At 39.2% G+C, this 15,785-nt stretch overlaps 1 protein-coding gene across 1 annotated transcript in view; it reads right to left on the bottom strand.

The window, feature by feature from the left end:
* ANO4 (anoctamin 4) overlaps positions 1-12,564 on the bottom strand; it is a 175,853-nt gene extending 163,289 nt beyond the window's left edge. The window contains exon 1 of the mRNA XM_031057554.1: positions 12,181-12,564. The gene's annotated coding sequence lies outside the window, so the exon portion shown is untranslated. The remainder of the gene's footprint in view (positions 1-12,180) is intronic.
* Positions 12,565-15,785: the final 3,221 nt, after the last annotated feature.

Here is a 15,785-nt window from a genome sequence, read left to right as displayed (position 1 = left end):
GCTCATTTGCTCTCACTCACTCCCTGTTACTGTTAATTGTATAGATCATTTACTAAAACTTCCAAAATAATATGCTGTGCTTTATAAAAACTGATACCCATCCATTAAGGAAGATGTGACTACAATCAAAAATATTGCACCAAGCTAGGTTTGAATTTTAAAATTTTTTTGGTTGTTAATTTATTCTAAAATCAACCAGACAGGTATCATTGTATACTGTAAATTTCAACTACTGGGGTGTTGAAATTTACTGACTACAGATTAGCAGCTGCTTCTGCCTCAGCCAGGCAATACTTTTGCAAGAATGAAAATGACAAGCATGCATTTTTACTTGCAATTGATTTCCCAACAAACTGCAGCACTGGATTCTCTCTCACTTTTTCAATTACATCAATTCCTACTGACACACAGAAGATCTGCAATGTGTCTTGCATGACTCCATTTTTTGAAAGCACCTGTCTCTGAATTATTTTATCACACTTGCAGTCTGAGCTTGCTCAGCAAAATGGCAGCACTAGACCCAGAGGATTAACATTGCACCAAAGTGCTCAGCATCTAGCAGTTAACAGGGTATAATATTAGTGATGTGTCAGGCTTTTCATGTGAAGAGTAAGGAAAAATTTCTCAAGTCTTTCACAAAGCATGAAATTCAACACAAAGGTGACCCTTGGCTTAGTTATTGAAGGTTGCAAGCCTGGCTTGTCCTAAATCAACTAATAAATGCCTGCTTATGCTGAAAGGAAATGGTCTGTGTGGGAAAATGAGCATTTTATGTATATCCTTTCGAGGAAATCAATAAGTCTCTAATTTCCTCGACACAGAATTAGATGCTTAATGCCTTAAAACTGCTATATAGAGTAAATAAACCTACCATCTTACTCTGCATACTTCTATTTATGCAAATGGCTCCTCTCCACCTCCTGAGCATTAGTATTTTTAGCTGACAATTGCTAGTGTCATTACATGTAAAAACATTTAAATGATGCATTCAAGTTACATTTCTAAGTGATAAACAATGACTGGAGGAGCATCCTTAGCACTGTTTCCCAAGTTCTGCAATTCTCTGGTTTTGGCTTCAGAGTATATTCAGGCCACTATATTCCCCCTGATATATCTCAATCCCTAAAGTAATTAAAGAAATTATTGTAAAGCATGAAAAATTAGCTCATGATTTTCGTTCAGCTGCAGCCAGAGTAAGGTGTATACTAGACCCCAATGGAGAGAGCTGTTCAGGCCCTTTCCTGGGATTATGCACTAAATAGAATTCTTGTTCTTGCCCTGGGACAGCAAAATGCAGGTGACAAACCACCACAAAGCCACAGGCACTGTAGGATGCCACGCTGTGACATCTTCCTGCCAACAACACTCCAGCAGCATTTAGTAGGCAATTGTTGATTCAAAAATCTGCATTCCCATAACCTTGGCTGACTGGCCAGATGCTGGCAAAGCTTCTGGAACAGGACAGTGCCCAGGCTATTTTCAAGGGCACATGAGCAAAGTATTAGCTGATTTATTCACAACACTTAAAGCAGTACAGAATATTTAAAAAAAAATTTTTTTGGACTTGATCAGTTGCAATTTTACTACTTGTGTAAAGTCCCTTTCTAAAACTATGTTAATGAGAAGGAATGGAAACACTTCCACAATTTAACTGGATTTACTTATAACACTGAAACTGTAAAGATAAAATTAGTGCTCACATAATAGTTAATCAACATCAATTTTTCATTTTAAAAAGCAGCTTTAAAGTATTAAGCACATCAATGAATATGCTATAAAATCACTAACCACGCATGTACAAACACAGATGCCTCAAGATTTAAAATGCCATTTCTGACTTGGGAAATCTGCTCAGGCAAATTTAAAAGCAACTTCGTTGGCAATTCAGAGGGAGAAAATTAGATTTAGGATGGACATTATGAAGAAGTTCTTCACAGAAAGAGTAAGGCAGAAAGAGTTGGGCCTTGGAATGGGCTGCCCACAGAGGCAGTGGAGTCACCATTGCTGGTGGGAGGTGTTTAAGAAAAGACTGGATGTAGCACTCAGCCCCATGATCTGATTGACAAGGTGGTGGTAGGTCACAGGTTGGACTTGATGATCTCCAAGGTCTTTTCCAGCCTAATTGATTCTGTGAATACCTACCTGAGAGCTAGTTATTACTGTAAAAAAAAAAAGATTTCCTAAAGTTTTAGGCTGCCTAATTATTTTTTTTCTGTCAGCAATTGATGTGGTGTATTTTTTCCCCCTCTTACAGCTCAAGGGCATCACTGTAATGGTAGAAGAGTAGAGACCTTCTCCCCCAGGATCTCACAGCTAGCAGTCACATCACATCATGAAGGAGGAGGAATGTCAAGATAAAAAGGTCTGTGGCAGTAGAGGACACTTAGTTCCATTAAAATGCCATCAACAGGGAGTTTTGTAGCAAAAGATGTACTTCCCTCTTCTGACAGTTCTACCAGCCCTGGAATGTCAACCATGGCTACCCAGCTGACCCCTCACCATGCTCAAGACAAGGAAAACAAAAATTGAAGCTCTCAGATACCTTACATATACAGCCAACATTTTTCTCAATATCAGAGAATGAAAATACTGGACTTTATGAAGTCTTTTAAAATATTTAGGTGTTGACATATAACAACTATATCAGAAGGCTGTTGAGTTTGCAGTGTCAAGTGCCTAAGAGGTGCCAGGATTAAGGCTGCGTCTGTGAAATAGACTCAGCACTTCTGTGTTTATGCAACATGATATGAGTTTTAATTTCAGACCACACAGAAATTTTTATCCTCAGTGTGCACTTAGGATGGACACTTCTGTGATGAGCATCAGCTCCACCTGGCCTCTGCCCAGTCTCTGTGCACAGGAAAAGCCACATAGAAACACACATTGAAACTGCATGAAGACAAAGGTTGGTCTCAGGACCAAAGAATTTGGGTTTTAATTTGAGGTACTCAACTGCACACCCTCCTCTGCTTTCTATGCTGCTAAGGAAGCGACTTCAGAGGGGGTATGTCTAAGCATCCAGCAGACAACACCAAAGTTATGGTGCTCGTAGCTACAGTCAGTGTCCACTGAAGCCTTATTTTGATTATATAAAATGCTATAATGTGATAGAGACATGAAAAAAATCATGCCCTTGACGTTTTATATTCAGGATCCTAAGCTAATGAGCATTTCTCTCTTTCACATCAAAAACCTCAGCTCCTTATGTATGAAGTAATAAGAACAGATGACACTAAGAACAGAAATAATATCTTCTTACATCATAGTTTCTATGAAGGATAATTGTTTGCCATCTAGACATTAGCAGAAGTTGTGGTGATTGCAATAAAAATACAAATATCAGGAAATTTTTGTTTGGAGCCTGGTTTGGATCATAGAATGAAATATTTCACAAGTAAAATAAAAAGAAACCAAGATAACTCATGTCAACATATGACTAAAATCTCCAGGATATCGCATAAATACAGGCAACCAATATTTCGGCATTTAATAATTCTTAAATGCTCAAAGTTACCTCCTCCCACGGTATTCAGTAAAATAAAACTAGCAGTGCAAATAAAACTAGCATCCAAGAGTTCAATGAAGTACTCACAAAACCATACTCAAAGTTTAAAATGGATTGACAGGCTTACAGACGTTTCTACAAGTGCAGTTCAAAAAGTGTAAGTGCTGACAGCGTGGCCTCAGAACACGTTTTCCCCAGGACTCCATTCAGCAAACACAACATATGCTTGACAACAGTGAAAGAGAAACACAACAATTGCAAGTTACTTAGCCTGGAGTGCACTGCAATCAGAGCACATCAAAAACTAACCAGGTGTCATGGTATGCCCAGGAAACAAACAACTGGAATTTTTAGACAGGCAATGACAATCTGTAGTGTTATCAAAGTTATTTGGCAAATATTTCTCCACACTCTGTAACAATATGATTTCATCTTTAAAAAAGCTCTTATTAAAAAAAAACCAAAAACAACTTTTTATTTTTAAAAAAATTCTACGAGGTCCTTTACTTGTTTTAGAAACTAGAAGACCGAAAGTGTTTTTCTTTACCTTGTGTATTTGAATGTAGCTTATTTAGAATTATCTGTTAGTATTAACATTTTCATTTCTCCTATATTGTCACTCTGGGAGAACAGGCTAGCTTGGCATGGGCTGGTAGTGGCACAGGTTTCAAGAGTCCTGGGTTGGACCAAGACATACATTTCTGTGTGATTTTGAGTGAGACAATTAAATTTTTGACAATGAACAGCCTCCTGTGCAATAATTGCCATGCTATCTGAATAGCATGATAACTGAAAGCACACAGAAATTCCCAAATTTGCAGTTTCTTTCATCACAACCTGAGCGTGAAAGCAAAATGTCAAAAGAAAATGAAACACCAACAAACAAACAAAAAACAAAAACCCACCCCAAACCCCAGTGGATATGTGCCACATCCATCTCTCTTCTTTCTTCCCTTGTCCCTCTTGGAACTGAAAGGAAGTACATGTCCTGAACTATCTCCCTTCTCACCTTAGAAGCAGAGGTGATACCCTTTAGCAAACAACCTCACCCAAGGAGATTCAGGACAAGCACAGACCTATTATGCCTCCTCACTGCAACGTATATTAAATTTCAGTTCAAGCAGTGTACCTTAAGGTAAGGAAATGGTTTAATAATATTGAAATCTGAGCCCCCACTTCTGCATTGTAATGTCACCTGTAACACCCACTGCATTGTTTAACAAACAATTCATAGAAAGTTTTGGTTGTTGTTGCAAAAAATGGTGACCTGCACAACAAATGCTGCTGAAGTACCACAATTCAGTGGTCTGGGTTCATATTTTCATTAAGGCTCAAAATTTCAAGCAAAAAACAAACACCAGTATGTGAGTGGGACACTTGGACACAGTCTGGAGGAGTAGGTAAAGAACAGATGGAGCAGAGAGAGAAAGGCTGGAGGGAGAACAGAGCAGATCTTGGAAGAGGGTCAAAGGACAGGAGGTCCAGCAAGAAGCAGAAGCACAAAGTGCAGAATTGTAAGAAATAAGATCAGACATAGAAGTAGAAATATAAAAGGCAGAATTAAAACTGCAGGAAAAGGGTTACCTGAATGCTGATCTCACTGAGCTTTACAGGAAGCAACTGGATAATTTAAACCTAAATTTTGTCACAAAAGTTGTGGTATATACTAACATAATATAGTAATCACAAAACAATTGAGTCATGTTAGTTTTTAGGTAAAAAAGGAAAATAAAATAGTATTTTCTTACATAAGAATGCATATATTTTTTGCAGAACTGTTCCAGGTGACAACAGTGCAATGAGAAGTTGCAGTAACAACTTCATCATGGGACACTGAGTACTGCTAGAAACTTGTTTGCATCATCAGAATTGTACCATAAGATATTAATCAGAATAATGCAGTCTATTATTATTAGAAATATAAACTAAGTAAACTTCATGAAGCATGCTCAAATAGAAGGCTATCCAATCTTTTGCCAAGACATTTCTGAAATCCAAATCACAAATCCTACAAAGGAAAATAGGGAAAGTCTGCCTATGGCTCAACAGCCATTTCAGTGGGACCAGTTGGAAAGGACTTCTTATGCCTAGGCTCATCTGGTGGTTCTCATAAACAGGCAGAGAATAGAACAACTATTAGCAGCACACAGCATCCCTCAAACCAAAAGTCTGTGTGTAGAAACTTAAATATCCTGTATTAATTTAAATGAGATCAGGAATTTTCACCAGTCTGGAAAAGTTCATTTAAATGACATAGGCTAGAAAATCAAATGCTGCAGATATTTCTCTGGGAACAAAGGACAACAAGAAATTAGAAGAAGTAATATTTTTCCTTTCCCTGAGGGTAGAGGAGCATTCAACTTAATTAATTTACTCCCCCTCATCTAAAATAAAGAATTTTGGCAATAGCCTCAAAATACTAAACATAAACCAAAGCAGCCATGTCTGCATGAAACTGCAGAGAGGTTGAAATAACTCAGACCAGTATCACCTGCTTAATTCTTGTTTGCTATGGTTCTTTGATCTCAGATTCCACAGCTACAAAACATATTATTTTCCTGCTAGATGAAGGAAAAGAATATTCATGTTAAGAAGGCTGACATTTTACTTGACTCCTAAGTTCCAGCCCTTTTGTCCTGCCAAACCTGTTTGTCGTTGCCTTTTGTTCTCCATTTTTCTATGCATGCTTCACAATATATTGGGACTGCAGACCAAGGTCTTACACTGAAAGAACAATATTTGCATTTCCCTAGGCACTGAATCAGAGCAGTGTTGTGCCTAGAGGAAACTCAGCACAGGATGGCAACTAGCATGGTTATAACCGTCCCCAGCCCTCAATACAAAAGAAAACCAAAACTAAGAAAAATGTGAAGGCAACTCAATATGTAAAAAGGCAAAAAAGTACATACCAAGGGAAAACAGAGAGAGAGTGTCACAGAGCCCAAATAAGAAAAGAATTGAACTGAGGCTGGGGATAGATGAACAAGATGTAGAGAAGTTGTAGGCCTACCAGGATACATAGAAAAATACCAATGGACTTCACAAAGCTCTGGATTTTAACTGGCATTTTGCAGGGAGTGGTTTCCCAAGAACTATCAACCCACTTAGAAAAAGTCTCTGGTGGTCTAATACATAATGTATAAAGTATTATGCTTAATCTTAATGAAAACCAGTTTCTTCAAAGAAAATGATCTGGAATGGGAATATATCTCCTGCCGATCCAAAACAGCTAATCACCAAACCAGCCAATCACCAGCTTTTCCATACAGCAAACTGGCTCAGAGGAGTTTCTGTCTTTCTCTTCTCAAGTGATTTTGTTAATTAACTTCCTCATCCAAAAATGAAGGAAGGCAGAAATTTTTTTCTATATTTGAAGGCTGTAAGCTCTATATAAAATAGGAAATTAATGTCAATACTGCAGAGGGTTGCAACAAGACCAAATGGATGAAGGTAGAAAAGCTGTTTTGATGCAGGCACTATTTTAATAATCTCCCAGCACCAGTGACATAAACCCACTAGATAAATTATACAGAAGCCTACTCCTCCTAGCTTCATATTAAACAGCAATAATTTTCTAAGGAAGATTAGGACATCCTTTTTAGGCATATTTCCAACCACCCTCTGGAAGTGCAAATTTTTGGTATTCTACCTCTATAGAGAGCCTAAGAAACTCATCTCCTATGACCATCATCAATACCTACATAATCCTGGAATCTTAGAACTCACTTATGTCCAGAGAATGCATTCAGAAGATTCAATCTCTATTTCTTTCAAAATATATTTATCTATGCTAGCATGGGCTTTTGAGGGACCAAGTTGTCCAGAGTTCATGGACAGCAAGCCTTCCTTTGGACAATCAGATTGCAAATGCTGAGTCTGGAAATCTCTGGATTTATGTTCAAAGTTCACCATTTGGTGGGAACTAGGTCTTCTCTCAGAGCTGAATTTGGAGGCCAGACTGCTGTAACTCCTTCTGAGGTCATAAAAGGAAACTGTTTTGAAGGATTACTCTTGCAGCATTATTAGTATCTACATACAGCTCTTAGAAATATGAGGCTTTTCTGAAAACATTCTCTCAGATTTGTGCTCTCCTAGAGTAAAATCCCTGCATGTGCAGAGAGCTGCACACCATTAGCTCCCTTATTTGGGGATCTAATTGCAGCTTAAGTGATATTCATCCTGCTTAGAGTGTTTTTCATAAAGATTAAAACACTTGCATTGCCTGCTCCAGTGCTAAGACCCCTTCTACTAGAATACTGAAGAACTAACCCATAACTCCTAACAAAACTGTTATTTGTCCTTATATTACACAATGAGAAGTTCTCTATTGTAAACCAATCTCACATTGCCAGGATGCAAACAGCTAATTTGGTTAAGTCAAACAGGCCTAGTGCTGCTCCATTGTTACCACATTGAGACTGGAATAGCATAATTGTGACTTTTGCTATGCAGGAGAAAGTTCTGTAACACACAGAACACCTCTCACTTGATTGTCCAGTGTTTCCTGTGCAGAAGTTACGGAAGAACAAACCTGCACGACATGAAGTGAAAGACCATGCTCTCCATGAAGAACCAGACAGATCTACACAAAGAACTATGCACTTGTACAAAAGCAGAAAATGCAATCCCCTCCTGAGATATGACAGGCACAGGATGCAAGCACATATAAGAAGGCAGGGTGTGCACAGGAGACACAGGACACACATAACAATGTCTGAAAGCTAATCCTTCCCCACTGACATGGAGCCAGCACATAGCACACACACACCTAGCACTTCCCCAAAGCACCGAACTTCTGACAGATTATGCACTACAGTGCTCACACACAGCATTTCCAGACACCCATAAACTGCAAAAGTAGCAACTGCACTGAAGAGACCTCAACTGTTAAAGCTGGAAAAACAGGTCTGTAAATCCTGCAACATTAGAGTTACAAAGTCCTTGAAATCATCCTGGACAAAATCTGCAGACTAAGTGGGATAATATGTCCAGGAACACCTTTAAAGTTAGCTCTATGAATAAGGGAGAAAGCCTAGAAGGTGCAGTTGGCTTTTGATTATTTATATGGGGTCATTAGTGGGGCAGGATGGATGAAGAAACAGCCAGGTAAAAGCACAACTGATACAGCATGAAAAAATCACCAGCCAGAGCACTGCCTAGGACTGATGACTTCAGCTCTGCAACATGCATATCTCAGTATTGCTCTCCAGTCTGGGGCAGAGAGGGAAGTTGGAGCATGGCTAATTCACTGCCTGAGTTCTTCAGCCAGTGATAATCAATAGCTGTATGCATAAGTTTTGTCAGAAAGGATATGAGCAGATGGAAAGCATAAAATTACTGAAGCAGTATGGATAAATGAGCGAGCTTTCTGTAAAAACATGCCAATTTATATTCCAAACATAAATGTATATTTTTTGAATATTTGTGGAGTAAAAAGCTTTAAAAAACTTGCTTCTATAGACAAGTGGATGAAGAATGCACATTGATCATGTACAAGAAAAAAAAATGCAATGACTTCATCAGACCATTGGGTGATTTTGGCTGGCTAAGGAGCAGAGCTTTTTTTTTTTTCTTTCCCTGCAGTTGTTTTCTATGCAGTCTTCAGCCACCCTGCAAAGGAATTAACATGACACCATGCTGTGAAACAAGGAAGTACTATGCATGCATCCCCTATCAGAGCATTCACAGAATTCCCAAGAAATGCACAGCACATCTACCTACTTGAATTTCATGTAATTTGGGGGATTTCGCTCTTCTCTATAGCTCTCTAGACTGTTACGGAGGATTGCATCTTTATTTTTCAAGCCTTTAGCCTGCAACAAGATGTGCTGGCAAGGATTTTAGATGCACAGACTTCTCTGTTGCAGTACGCAGATGTTAGGTTCCAAATGCAAACATCCCATTGCAAGCTCATATAGTTTAAACTGGAGAAAATACTTCAGGGTCATTTTCCTCTCTTCCTTTTGCCCCAAGGTTATTGCAAAAGCACATTACAGTATGCACTTTGGCTTTTAAATTTTTATGGGAAAAGACAGATATGATTATGCACTTATGTTTAAAATTAGCTTTTACAAGATTATTTTATTTAAACATTAGTAATTTTTGAGTGACAACAACACTTCTGATAAATTGTTGGGTAGGAACATATCTACATTTTAGGGCATAAGAATATCTGAATTTACAATAATATTTTAAAACAATAGCATGCAGTTCTGTAATTAACTGTGAGGTATTCAGGATATTTTAAGTGGCGCATGCATTTTGCAAAACTGCTTGTTTTTTATGTTTGCAATAATTTTATATGGAGAAAATGGTAAAAAACTCCAAGTTCAGATGCATGCACAAAGTTCATATTCACATTTAATCAAGAAAAGCCTAAGCCTAATTCCTCCAAGGCACTATCACAACCTGCAGGTTGTGCAGGGGCTCAGGACTGCTGCTCTGTGTGTGTTACCAGGAGCCCTGCATATCTTCCACAGCAAAAAGTTTCTTTGCTGCTGTCACAGTGTCAGCACTCTCTGAAACTGGAAGAGAACAAACTCAGGCACCTTCATTACCGATGTAAAAGAGTTAAGTAACACATAGACCAGTCATAGTGCCAAAGCTTTTCTGCAGGAGACAGTGGGGAAGGCTGCTCTAGAGGGAAACGCTTTCAGGCAGTTCCTTGAGCTTCACAATTTCCAAAATTGACCTGTTCCCTACCAGAGTAGGAGATTTGCAGCATCAGTGAGAAGGGAAACCAGGCTCAGGATCAACTGCACCTGTGGGTTCTTCATGATGCCAAAACACAAGACCTGATGGGGGGATGACTCAGAGCACTGAGATCTGGGCTACATGCTGGCCATTGCTGCTTGTTCTGAGGGCAATGCAGCAGGTACCTCACTGCACCATGAAGTCCTCTACCTGCAGATCTGGGTAAGCCTCCTCCTCCTCCCAGTGCCTCTTGTCTAACCTGGGGTTCCCCCTCCCCCACCACACTCATACATGCTTATCAATACAACAGGACATTACACACAAGTATGGAAAAGAAATTAAGGCTATTGAAAATAACAGCAGTGTTCTTAAGTTTTTACTCATTAAGGGGGAAAAGGAGGTACACAAACTCTATTCAACTGATCATCTCATGTGAAGCAAAACTCTCTGAAATACAGGATAAATTGTTTTATTAAGTCACAACGTAAGCTACATTAAACCAAGACACCAGCATATCTCTTGTTAAACCCAGAAAAGGCAATGCAGAGACAGAATAAAAGCTTTATTCTTATCCTACCTCAGTAAAACAAAGGTATAAGAATATATCTCCTCTTTGCTCTGCTTGGAGTCAGACCACCCTGTGACAAGTTTGAGCCATGGCTGTATCTATGCCTTCAGTGGACCTTTGAAGAGGCAGCAGAGTCTTTATTACTCCTGCAGTCTGTAAGGGCTATGCATAGTCAATCCACATAATGAATCCACAGCATGAAACACATTTAAGTTAAAATAAATACTTTTGTAGTTCTCTCATACCAAAAACAAATGAAAACATCTATCCACCAGAAACTATATATTTGCTTTACTTTAAATCCCATGCAACAAACTAAAAAAAAACCAAAAAAAACCAAAAAAAAACACCCACAAAAAACAAACAAACCTAACTAAAACTAAGGGCACAGTTTACTGTGGTCTAAATAACAACCTTTCCTATTTATAAAATCAGAGCTGTTAAAATAGCGTAGAGCACAAATTAAGCCAGAACAGATTTTCAGGCATCTAAAAGCAGGTTTTTTTTCTACTGCAGAGATGTAAAAGCGCTTCAAAAAGCTAAGAATTTGCAACAGTAAGGACTAGATAGAGATGAGGGTTATTAGGTTGCCTATTCTGCAACTTCTTGTCCCAGCTAGTCTGCACTTGAAAGATGCAAGAGGTCCAACTTAAAAACACCTGATGACATAGGCTTATGTAGAAAATGCTGAAAGAGCCCATCTGTCCCATGCCAAGGAGAGCAAATACGGGCTCAAACCACACGTATGCTCACACCTGAGCACCGAGGGGCTTCAGAGTTTTCTAGGTGGCTGCTCAAGCAGGGGACATGTGTGCCCTCAGTGCAAGGGTACAGACCCAGAGAAGCAAGGCCGTCACCTTTACCCAATCTATATTCCAGCTCCCCAGAAGTGTTTCCCACTGCTGCCACAGGCAATCGGGAGCAATGCTCAAGCCTCCCGGTTCAAGGACAAAGAGGCAGTACTCAGGGGCTTCAGAGTTTTCTAGGTGGCTGCTCAAGCAGGGGACATGTGTGCCCTCAGTGCAAGGGTACAGACCCAGAGAAGCAAGGCCGTCACCTTTACCCAATCTATATTCCAGCTCCCCAGAAGTGTTTCCCACTGCTGCCACAGGCAATCGGGAGCAATGCTCAAGCCTCCCGGTTCAAGGACAAAGAGGCAGTACTCAGCTTGCAGTCAATACTTCAGAGCTGCGGGTCAGAGGAGGGGAAGAGCAAAATAAAGAGAAAACTTGCATTTTACTTAGCCAGCATCTGCTATGAAGATGCTGAAAATTATGACTAGATATTAAGTGAAGGTCACGAGACTTATCTAAGACTACCGGGGGAGAAAAACAGATGGGGAAGGGGGAGGGAGAGGGAGAGAGCACGAGCACTGCAGCAAAGCTACGCTCAGCCAATATATGCTGGCACTTACCATAAAAATAGAAAGATCCAAAGAGAATCAGATTAAGGATCCTTTTTATCTCTCTTCAGTAGAAAGATTCCCACATGAAGCTCTGAACACAGCTGTCCAGGGGAAAAGCAAGGTAATATGCTGATGCACAGCAAGCACAAACACACAAACGGTAAGTCCTTTCACAGCCTTCGAAAACCTGCAAGCAGTTTGTGCCGAAAAACCAAAGGTAGGAAGTCTGGAGACGACTCCTACATAACACTGCAGCTAAACCGGGCTGCTGGATTTCCAGTCACTCACAGCGCACTGTTTTCATCCTCATCCTCTCACCATTACTTACATCCTAGAGGTGGGCTTGGGGGTGGGGATAAGAGATTTCTCCTCCGAGTGGAAAGGATCACAGAAGCGGCATCAGCATTTGTAATCAGTCGCTGGGAGCAGCCAATCAGAGGGGTGGCAGCGTGACAGCTGTCCGAGGCAGGGCAGCCCGACGCGACAGCGGCCGGCACGGTCCTGCCGTGCCCGGCATCACCGGGGGATTCTGCACCCACGGGCAAACCGAGCGCCTTCGGGCTCTGTGCCCGCTCCTCCCGCAGCAGCGCTCAGACAGGCACAGGCTCCTCTGGCTGTGCTCTGACAGGCTGCCCGCTGCCTCTCTGCAGTCCTACAGAGGCAAGAAAAGTTTGGAGGTTTGGATATCAGCGTCATTTACCTTGTCATTTTATTAGCCGGGACCTTCCCTATATAAAACATACATTATTCATTGCTTCCTCTTCAAAGGTACCTTTTGAAGAAAAAAGAAGTCTGTAAGAGATTTTACAGCCTTGTCCCATTGTTGTGAATGGCCCTGTTAGATCCAGTGCTGGTTTCAACACGACATCACAGAGCCCAGACAGCATCAAACCCACAGAAAATACACGAGAAAAGTTCCTCTCCCTGCACCTGCCAAGATGACAACTGGATTAAGTGTTTTGCTGCTTTCTACCATACTATTTGACACCACAAAAAAGATTTTAAAAAACCCCAGACGTGTACTTAATTTTCAATAATCCAGGATCTGGAGAGAAGTGTTCCTATGGTATTTAAACCATTGAACCAAGTCAAAAGCAAAGTAATGCAGTCAGATTTTAAGCTGCCAAGCACTGTAATTTACAAGGGATGTTCCTGATTCTAAGTTACAAGTGGCTGCATTTGACTGTGGGGGAGAAAGTATTCTGATCCTGCTCGCAATGCAGTTCAAAGTGGAGGAAACATAAACACAGCATGGAAATTTGCGTTTACTTAAAGTTGACACTCTGCCAGTAGAAAAAGTTACATGCTTACCTTTTCAAAACATTTTTAGAACAGTCAGTCCTGAATTTTTGCTGTATCACAAAGTAATCATGCATATCATACATCTGATATTCATATTTCAAAAGATGAAAAGGCCATGTAGTGCAAGGGGGGGAGCATGGGGAAAACAGACATCAAAGCATTCCCAGCAGTGGTACCCATATTACTTGATCAGTATCAGGTACTTGGAGATCACACCAGGTAACAACATAAACCTATCAGGGAAAGAGGAGTCCAAACAACAAGAACAACAACATTTAAAAAAAGATAGTAAATCACAGCTTCTACATCTTGAAGCACAGACTAAAAATCTGAAGGCCAATTTAATACAACTAATCTGTTCCAAAACGTTTGAAAGTGTAAATAGTACAAGAACATACAAATTCCAGTAGCAACAACAGCAGAACACTAGGCTGTCATCCCATATTAGTCAGAAGATATCACTTTTCTGCATGTTTTTTTTTTCTCTTTTGTTTTGGCTTGGTTTGAGGTTTTTAATAAAATATTTCCCTCTCCAATGACAGGACACTGGAAGGCCCATTACTTCCTTACATTTCATTTATGTTTTAATAAGCTGGTTTCATACTGTCAACAGGACACGCATGATATTTATTCCTCCCTTTTCAGAAACATAATTAGCCCAAAAAACATGAGATCTGCTCAAGAGGGAGTAGGCATAGGTGAAGGCAGATCAAAAGAGCAAATGACAGAGGACAATTACCATTTCCAACTAATGCACTAAGATACATGCAGATAATAACACATATATAGGTAACCAAAATTAAAAATATAGCCAATATAGGAGTGAGCATGAGAAAAGAAAGATGCAGCAGAAGAAAACACATTTAAACTCTGCAGTAAGCTTTCAAAACAGACTGCAATGCTAACAGAAAGATTACTACTTGACACCTGTGAGTGTTCCCAAGCCCAGATGCTATGCCTGGTGTTGAGGAGGGGGATGAGAGCAACAGCTTTCTCCTAACTTTATCTTGCCTGAAAGTGACTTAGGAAAATCAGCTCTTCATACGCCTCAACTGGAACATCCTTCACTTCCTGATTTTTCTATTTTTATTCTGCATTCAATTGAAGTGCTTTCAGTTATCAGCTTTTTAACCTCTATATTGATCTATTGAGAATTGGCAAAAATTCCTGCTTCATAGTCATATTGGTAAATGTAGATGTTTTCTGATCTTTTCCTCTGTCATATGGCTCCTTTGCCATTTTTCAAGACTTTTTTTTTTTAGCTCAATTAGGAATTTAAACAATTCTTTTAAAGTACTATAAAAGAAGTTGTCTTTCTACTTATTCCAAAATAATTAGTGGTTTCTAATTAGAAACTATTGAGTGAGTATTGGAATGAAGTATTTCAGGTTATGATATCAGTTTGTCCTTTAAATACAGAACAGAAATATTTACTGAATATTTCTGCTTTTAACATTATCATGGAAAATTCTGCTTTTCTACATCAGAGCTCTAATAGACCAACACATTTTGAGTAAAAAATCAATTCCTAACATACTGTTACTTCCAGTTATAAGAGAAACCTAATTTATTTTCTATTGAATTAAACATGAATTAATATTGATGGCTGTCAATTCAGCAATTTTTTCTATCTTATCCTTTTTATCTTATAGTTATGAAATTAATATCATTTTATTGTTAAAGCTTCATTCTTCAAAATGTCATTTCCTTGGAAAACACAAAATGTTCTTAAATGACTTCCAAATAAATTTAAAAATCATAATTATAAAAAAGTGACTTAATTTTTAAAATCTCTTACTCATGAAACAGGAATGATCAATGTCAATTCAAGTAGAAATTTTACCTATCTCTTTTTCAAGAAAAGTGGATGGTCCAAATCTTTTGCTCATGTTGCTGCTACATCATTTGAAATTGCATAAGGGAGGTTCTGAACAACACATGCATATGGAAAGGAAGCTAAAAAATATCTTTTTCTTGATGGACTTCAAGAAAAAGGTGTTAGTTCAGCAGAATCAAAATGAACATTAATAAAAAATAATAAAAAAATCCATACAGCCATTTCTGAAGTACTAAAAATATTGAGATAGAGGAAAAGAGAATAAGTAATCATCTAGAGAGACTTCCATTTCTGCAGTGTAAGTTTCAATCTAATGCAGGTGGGAAGCTACACAGAGCTGACAAGACTGTGGAGAGAAATGGCTGCTGCTCACTGAGGCATCTTCATTCTGGTAAGAGAGCTTCAAAGACCTTTGCTGCAACGATTTAAAAAAGGCAAACAACAAACAAGCTTTTCAATGATAAAGCCAAACCCC

The sequence above is a fragment of the Geospiza fortis genome, unplaced genomic scaffold (genome assembly GCF_000277835.1).
Source record: "Geospiza fortis unplaced genomic scaffold, GeoFor_1.0 scaffold186, whole genome shotgun sequence".
NCBI lineage: Eukaryota > Metazoa > Chordata > Aves > Passeriformes > Thraupidae > Geospiza > Geospiza fortis.
Note: the sequence above shows the minus strand (reverse complement) of the source record. Positions and strands in the feature narration are given on the sequence as shown.